We start from the raw sequence: 8,508 nt of genomic DNA on the forward strand, positions 1-8,508 counted from the left end.
AATACACGTCTCATCAAATCAAGCTTTATTTCCAATGCCAGACCTAATTCTGTAACTTCAGTAAAAGTTCCAGATGTTGTCACGGTTTTCGTAACAAAGGAACACAAGCATCATTTATAATTGCGAACGACTCACTGTGTGGTGTTACTGAGTTAAGATCATCAGTTTCTCGAAGGTGCAAAAAATGCTCAGTATTGAGTGACAGACCTACCCGGTAAATAAATGAAATAAAACGCGTTCTCATCAAGAACTGTTAACAGAACGATCGTTAAATTATTAAAGAGCATTTTAACATTATTTTTGTTGAAATTGGTCCAGAAGACGCTCACATTTGAAAACAGACTGAACCGTTTTATAGGCAATAAGTCTTCCGAAAACATTTCCAGCTGAATTTTACAAAGAAAAGAGAAAAGATTTATAAGAAAACACATGACTACAGGAAAGGATCGGAGTGATTAAAAAAGTGCGTTACGAAAATTTGCCTAATACGGCCTACCTCCGCTATACATACAACACTAGTCTCTTTGACAATAATTACCGAAAATGAGTTCCTCCTCGAGAAATCATTGTGTTTAATTTAAAAAAGCTCATTAGTATTAAACATCTGCTTGGAGAAGTCATCGCATTAATTACTCTTGTGTAGAAGACAAAACGATGATCCCACACAATTTGTGGGAAGACAAAAGATAACGCTCTAAAAATTATGATGCCATTCTGTTTAAGTTGTTGTCCCCTTCAAAAGCCAAACGGTGGAGGCTCTATAAATAAGGGCGCTAAGGAACACGAGTTACAGTAACAAAACAACGAACGAGAAACGTTGAAGAACGAATTTAAAACTGAGAAAACCGAAGGGAGGAAAGACCTAAACCATGGGCTATAAAATTGTTGTGGTTATTGCTGTGCTGTGCAGCGTGCTGAGCTCGGAAGCGTGGCACATGGGAAATTCTAAAATTGGAAAGAGAACTTTGGAGGTATCTTGTTATTTATATTGCTTTTTAAAGTAATCATGCTTCGTTAATGTTTAACTTCCTTGTGCGAAAAAAAAAACCCTGTCAAAACCATCGTAGCTACTTGTTAGGAAGAGTTTAAACACGAGGGGAATTTTTGTTCCATCATCAGTGCCTTATTTTCATAACTTATATATTTGATTATTTGCTGATACTGCATTAGAGTTAAAGGACGAAATTGGAAACCATTTGTTTATTATCTATTTATCGAGGAGGGGGGGGGGGGAGGGATGGGGGAGATGTAAACGTCCAAATGTATTGTTTCGTATTGCTCACTAAGTAACACCAGTTCGATTCTGTTCTGTTGTGAACTTTTACTTAAGTAGCTATTAGTATCCTTATGAAATCGTTTTTATTTTACAAGACGTATCAGCGGTCCATGTTCGAAAATGCACGAGCAACTTTGCTGTAGCCGTGTGCAAAAACTTCTGGTCAGACGGACACGGCGGAAAATGAGTGCGCATGCTTAATCCGCGCGCGCCCGAATAAGGGAGCGATTTCCATAGAAACAACCCGGTTTCAAAATGGTGGCAATTTTATAATTAACAATTATCCTGCAAAGTCGCGAGGACTATCACCTGATACTTATCCGACGATGCCGTAGGCAAAAGTTGGCTCAAATCAGGGGATGTTCCGCAAATTTGACTAGGATAATTGTTTTATTATTCAACACATTGATAACAAAGCATGATTTTAGTGCAGAAAAGTTTAGACGATCTTTAAAGGAGAACATTAAACATCATTTATGTCTCTTTTCTTCTCGTTGTAGGGAGTTCCGCTATTTAGAAGAGATTATCAAGAGATGTGTCGCATGGCCATGCAGCTGTGTCAGGGGCCAAGTGAAGATGAGAGCGCCAAACCTAACTTCAGACGAGAATGGAACAAGCGGAGATGAATTACTGATGTACTGATAGATAGCCTCACGAGATTACAAATGATCAGTTGCAAGAATATTTGTCTAATGAAATATTGAAACGTTACACAAAAAGGCATTACTTAATCCTTCCGAAATGGATTTTGACTTGTTTTTAGTAGTAAACAAATTAAAAAATTATAACATTACTTGTTGTAACTTCCTTATCGGAGAATGGTCAAATGTGACGTTTATTTAACAAAAATTGAATTAAGATGTGGAAAAAAGTATATGATTAATTTTTTATTTTAGATGTCGTCGTGGCTGTGTTCGCATTACAAATTTTGAAGTGTAATCTAATATTCTTGCCTGTCGATTGCTTTGGTAATAAACAAGCTTTTGCGCAGCATCAAGGTGAACTTTTTGTTGGTCACATAGTAGTCACCTACCAAACATGATTTTGTACGTAAAAAATGCTTAGATTTCTCCATTGTGAGGGTTTAAGTCTCGTCTATTCATTCTTTTAAGCTTTCCCCAGTTCATCTTGTGTAAGAAACAACAAGTGTAACCTCTCTTCTGCCCTCCCCTTGCCCCCTCCCCAACACAAAGCTTTCTCGAAGGCTACTCGATTCTGATTACTGAGCATGCCTTTCGATGAGATACAAGTGCTATTAAAAATATCTAGGGCATTTTTTTAAAGAAACGGAAATATTTTTACGAAACGAAGATAAATATTTTCTAAGTTCAAGAGATTTTTCCCCAAAACTTCTGGACAGAATCGAAATTGCTGCATCGTTGACTGCTAAAGTTTGGCCCCAAAATATGATGCTAGCGTGTGTTGGAGCGTCGGAAGATGGAGATTTTTCGTGCAAAGCTATGAACAAATAAAGAACAAGACATTTAACAAGTGTGTTGTTCGACTATGAGAGGGAAGTAGCGATTTATTTTCCAATGATAAAATTCAGCATAACGTTGACTGCAGTTCAGCGACTCTGGGCCCTCAAGTTAGCTAATGCACGCCTCCAATTCTATAAACCTTGGAAACCCTCGAACCTGCGACCCGTCCGATACATTCTTCAGGTTTCCTTTTCGCAAGTGCTTAAGTTGCGTGCTGTGATATTTGGTCCTTCATCTATTTAATCTTTCGTCCACAGGTTATATATACTCTAGTATGAATTGTCATATGTTTCATGTCATATGGTCATCCTCCAGGGGTATTTTACGAACCCAAAAATGGCTTGCTCCCAGATGGTGGATAGATCAGGTGCCGTCTATCGATCGATAGACGGCACCTGAGCTGGTCAATGTTTCAAAATAGCTTCAACTTCGCGCTTTCGTGGAGTTCCCAAAGACGACATAGACAACGTTTAACGAAGTGCAATTCCAGAGAAAACCAAGAGAGGCACAAAGTATGGAATGAAAATTTTTAAAAGGTAAGTGCAGAAAAATTTCAGAAATAACATTTTTTTTTAAACCAACAACAAATTACACGTACTTCGTAAGTAAACAACACAAAGTTGTCAAAACAAAGTAACAATTGGTCTTGATAGTAGCAAAACTTTTGAGTCTATAAAACATGTTTCGACAGAAACTTCTGTCATCCTCAGTTAGTTAAAGTACAAAGCGGTAGAAGTTGAATTTATAATGAGTAGACAAAAATGTTAATCATGGTAACGGTAATAACAAAATGAACGTGAAACGTGACAATGTGAGAGTTATAAGGATAATTTTAGATTTACATGGCATGGTGTAATTGCTGGTTCAAGGAGGGTTGAAAATTAACCTTTTTAGATGTACTTATTGATAACAATGACCCCATTTCTCTTCAAACTAGAGTTTACCGAAAGAAAACTTGTACTGGGTTATTAACTCATTATTTCAGCCTTACCTCGTACTCTTACAAAGTGGGTCTCATCAGGACTCTTGTTGACAGGGCCTATAAGAGTTAATAACACCAGGCTAGGGCTACACGAGAACATCACAAAACTCATGGAAATCTTAAAAAAGAACCTTTTCCCTGCCCATGTAATTGAAAGGGTTGTTAACCGTTATATAACTGGGACCCGAAATAATCATTGTTCTCGGGGTTCCCCCCCCCCCCCCTACCACTTCGACTACATTTTACTTTAAGCTACCGTATATAGGCCATTTCTCTGTTATTACTCAGAAAAGGATTCGTCTCTTTATTAAGTGTTATGCAATGATTTAGATATCAAGCTAGTTTTTTCTTCCTTTAAGATCGGTAATATGTTTAGTGTGAAAGACCCTGTCCCTAACGGGCTCCGTTCGCGTGTGGTGTATAAGTTTACATGTGCGGGCTGTAATGCCTGTTACGTCGGCGAAACAACCCGGCATTTTTCCACACGCGCACGTGAGCACTTAGCCAGTGATAGGGCCTCTCACATTTTCAAACATTTACATAATTCTGAGAATTGCCGCCCCTTATGCTCATTAGATTGTTTTCATATTTCAGATCACGCCTCCACCACTTTCCAACTTAAGATAAAAGAGGCTATTCATATTCAAAAAGAACAACCCTCCTTAAACCAGCAATTACACCATGTAAATCTAAAATTTTCCTTGTAACTCTCACATTGTCACGTTTCACGTTGATTTTGTTATTACCGTTGCATTAATTAACATTTTTGTCTACTTATTATAAATTCAACTTCTTCTTGTACTTTAAATAACTGAGGATGACAGAAGTTTCTGTCGAACATGTTTTATAGACTCAAAAGTTTTGGCGTTTTCCACAAAAAAGTAACAATAGGCCATTTTACAGTTGTGTGCTTTGTGACCTGGTCTTGGATTCTAAGCGAGGCTGGGGGTGACCTTGTTTTGATACAAACCTCACTGCTTTTCATATGTAGATCATGCTGTTCTTATGCTCAATAGTTTGCATTTACATATGAAAAGCAGTAAGGTCTGTATCAAAGCAAGGTCACCCCCAGCCTCGCTTCCAATCCAAGACCAGGTCACATATACACAACTGTAAAATGGCCTATTGCGGTTTTTGTTTTGTTTTAGACTGGTTTTCAACCCCAGAAGAACTTACAACACCCATTGAAAAACATTGTAGCTTTGTTTTCGCGCGCGCGATTTAGCATACATCATTGCACAAGTGTATCAAACTTTATGAAATAAAAATATTTCTTTTGTTTGATATAGCTATCAGTTGGATATGCTGAAACAATTAGACGGCTCGCTCTCGGTCTCCGTGATCAGCTTTGTTAGTTGGCGAGGAAGATGTTGAAGACGATGTTTAATGGCAATCACATTTCGTTCAACATCGTGCAACATGGTGGCCAAACGAGTGCAACATGTTGGATTCAACAATGTTGGACGATGTTGCATCAACATGTTGCATCCGTTTAACAAGGCCTTTATATATCTCAATGACGTAAAAAGAAAACAAAGACAGATAAGCAGACAACAAACAGAGGGTAAAAATGAAACACATATACAGGACACAGAAATCGGAGGGGCAGAGATAGAATAGACATCCTATAGTGTCAGTTTAATAAAGCTTTGTGTTAGGTAAAACAAGCGAAGGATTACACCTTGAGGGCGTTTAAGAGGTTTATGTAGTCGAGAAAAAATATATATAAAAAACCAACTCATTAAAATAAAGTGCTTAGAAGTTGCCACTTTTTGACAGAGTTCCACCTATTTTCACCTCAATGTCATGAATCGATTTATGATATTTTGATACAATTCTTGTATTGTCTGTTATCCCTTCGTTTGTTTTATCTACTTGTTTATTTGATTTTTTAATTTCGAATTCTGCATTGTTTATAAGAACAAAGGAAAATGAGCATTATTACTGGGAAAATACGTCAATGCCCCATTAACGAATGGAAAACATGTTTCTAATGCAGCCATCTGATAACTGAACACCCTGTAGTGATCAATTTAGAAACACAATCGCTTCTAAATACATCATTTTAGAAATTTGTTAATTGGATCTCTTGTATTTGTATCCAAACCGCAAATGTTGACAATTTTCGTGTCGCTTATTCTGTAGTTTTATGGAGTTAAAATGATCGATTAGCTGAACGATCTGAACTGTTATTAGCAATGTGTTGACACGCCTCGATGCTCTGTTTTATTAACTGCTTATTTTATTTTGCATGACAATGAGAATTAATTGTGATATAACTAGTTAAGGCAGATTCCTTATGTACATAACAGAAAGTAATAAGCTAAAGTTTTGACATAACTATCCTTATGCTAATTAAATCCCTTAACTTGAGATTTGTACCGTTCTTTGTAAATAAAATGTCTGATGTCAGTTTATCGGCTCATCTTTATTCAGTTTTAACAACAAAGGTTTTATTGTGCAAACAACTGACCTCCCATCTGCCAATATGAAGCTTGGTTGAAGTTTTTCAGACAGTCTTCCGCCATTTGTGAACAGCACGTGGTGTGTATTCTTGCTAACAAGTTCAGAATGTCGTACAAATATCGCTTCATAAGGTGGTACTCGTAGAAAAACACGATATAATTTAGTAAAATCTACTAGCGTTCTATCACGAATGCTGCTCTCTTCCTGGCTACGCTATGCTGTTACTGTCATACACTATCTATACTGTTGTAGATATTGCGTAGAGTGAGTAGCGCGTGGCTTGACCAATTTACATCATTATTCAATAAAAAACATGAACCTCTCATGTTGTTAAGTTTTGAAAGACTAGTACATTTTTACTAAAACAATAAGATTATTCGCTCTCGATTTCTATGCGTGATAGTTGATTCGGACTTCGCCCTCATCAACTATCATGCGATAGAATTTTGGAGCTCATAATCTAATTGTTAAATAGAACGATGGTAGAGTTCACAAGTAGCTTTGATGATGATACAGTCGACATAACTTTCAATTGACGATGCTATTTACACAGGGTTTATTGCCGATAATCTCTAGTTATCCAAAATATCACAGATCTGTGTCCTCTAAAACATGAACCTTGAAAACATCTCCGTGTAAATGATATTCCTTTGTAGTGCCAACTTCTTGTACTTGAAGGATCTGAAACAGCACATGAAAGATGTCTTGATTCTTGTGACGTAAAGAATCTTTTCGATGGAGACCTTCGAGCTCTTGCCGGTAGGATGAATTTTGTAAAAGTCTAGCAAACTTTTCTTCGTCGCTGAATTTGCGACCTATGAACCTCGCCAAGAGAACGAAGCGTCTTGACTTGTCGTTATTCTTCATACTGTTGTTAAGTCAGCAATATTCACTTAAGTTTGGTTTGCCCCATATAGAGTTTGTCTCTGGTTACGCACTCTACGTAGCGATATATGAGCAGGTATCGCTTGCACAGCTTTACTTTGTTTCAGCATTCAATTACCTTTGCGTGACGGTACATTAAAAAGGATAATTAATAATGATTCATAGACAATGTGATAACTTTTGATATTTTCACAGTCGTTCCAATAATTCGCTCAGTTTACTTTAAGTTTTGGTTTAATTTACCTATAGTGATTAAGACGTGGCTACCATTCCGATTTTCAGTTGATGTTGCTTAGATAGTTGCATTTTCTCGTTGTTATTTCAATGGCTTATCTGTATTATCTGATGTATCTAAAAGCCCTTTTTTCATGCTTTGCTAAGGCCCAGTGTGATATGGAAAATATAAATCACTGCGCAAAAGTTGACTTGGGATGCCTGTGCCAACAGTAGGTTGAATGTTTTTCCTGCAGATTTCGCCTGTCAATTGCTTTTTCTTTTTGTTTTTTAGTAAGGCCTTCGTTAAGATTTTATTGTAAATGGTGCATGCACTAAGGAACTGCTGGTAAAATGGGCGGTAAGGTGTTAGACCGGGAATCGTTCCGTTTGTTGGGGGAGATCTAAATCAAGTTTCCTTCCGATAACGATTACGGAGGTCGGAACTCTTGGAATCAATTTGCATTCATCCCTGGAATCATTATAGAAGCTTATAGAGAGTTGACTTTAGATAACGGTTTTTCGAATACGCTTGCTCCTCTCTCTTGAGAGGGGGAGTCAATGGGTTGGAGTATAGGAATGCTGTGTTTATTCCAGATTACTTCAACGTCCTTTGATAATGCCCGGGCCAGCCGACAAAAGAGCAACAACAACAATAATAACTGGTCTGGAAAAAAAATACCGACCACAGAAACGACTGGTTAACAAATTTTCATTCTTTTATTATGTGTTCTCAAGTGAATGCTTTATTTTTCCATATTTTCTATTTTTTTTTTTTTAACGTTGTAACTACATTTTGGTATAAATTGTTTCAGGGCCTTATTTCGGGCATAAACAAACGCAAGTTACTCGAGCTAACTCGATTTTACTCTGCGACGATTGGATGGAAAAAGTCAAGGCCTAAGAAATAGTCTCTCTGTCCCCGGCTTAGTTTTCAGTGTCCTCCTCCTCCTAAAATAAAGGGATATTCCGCAAGACTGAGCAGGATTACTGTTTTACAATTCAACACATTAATAAAGCACATTTGCCATTTTTCTCCCTGACATATCCAGGATTTACAACCAATCCAGTAATTTTCGCGCGATTTTATTGGCTACTTTACGGCACGTGGTGCAAAATCACAGCACGGTTATCACGCAATTACCCCCGTCTGCGTCGATATTTGTCCTCCGATTATTTCCGTCGAAAAGAAACAAAGCCAGCTC

General features: G+C 37.4%; 1 long non-coding RNA gene across 1 annotated transcript; it reads left to right on the forward strand.

Moving 5' to 3' along the window:
• The first annotated feature begins 301 nt into the window (after window positions 1–301).
• LOC146462246 (uncharacterized) lies at window positions 302–2,269 on the forward strand. The gene is made up of 2 exons (XR_014857188.1): window positions 302–971; window positions 1,777–2,269. It is a non-coding gene; the product is annotated as an uncharacterized LOC146462246 (long non-coding RNA).
• Window positions 2,270–8,508: the final 6,239 nt, after the last annotated feature.

Source organism: Pavona decussata, unplaced genomic scaffold, assembly GCF_977016875.1.
Source record: "Pavona decussata unplaced genomic scaffold, jaPavDecu1.1 SCAFFOLD_190, whole genome shotgun sequence".
NCBI lineage: Eukaryota > Metazoa > Cnidaria > Anthozoa > Scleractinia > Agariciidae > Pavona > Pavona decussata.